Below are 361 nucleotides of genomic sequence, written 5' to 3'. Positions count from 1 at the left end.
AACCCACCAGCCACTCCTTGGAAGGAAGGTTGGGCAATCTACTTCCATAGTGATACTCCCTCAGAAAGCGAAGGAGGGGTTGCTATGAATTGGGGTCTACTTGACGGCACATTACAACAACAACAACAATGGCTAATGATCATGAACGTTTCTTCATGTGTTTGTTGGCCACCTGAATATCTACTTTGGTTAAATTTTCTGGCCATTTTTCAATTGGATTGTTTGTCCAATTGTTGTTGGAGGTGATGGAGTTTTCTATAAATTTTAGAGATAAGACCCTTGTCAGATATGTTGTTGCTGAGTATTTTTTCCCAGTCTGTAGGTTCTCTTTTTACTCTTTTGGAAAAGTCTTTGAAAGGAT

Source organism: Orycteropus afer, unplaced genomic scaffold (assembly GCF_000298275.1).
Source record: "Orycteropus afer afer isolate SDZICR_OR568_19922 unplaced genomic scaffold, OryAfe1.0 scaffold00044, whole genome shotgun sequence".
Taxonomy (NCBI): domain Eukaryota; kingdom Metazoa; phylum Chordata; class Mammalia; order Tubulidentata; family Orycteropodidae; genus Orycteropus; species Orycteropus afer.
Note: the sequence above shows the minus strand (reverse complement) of the source record.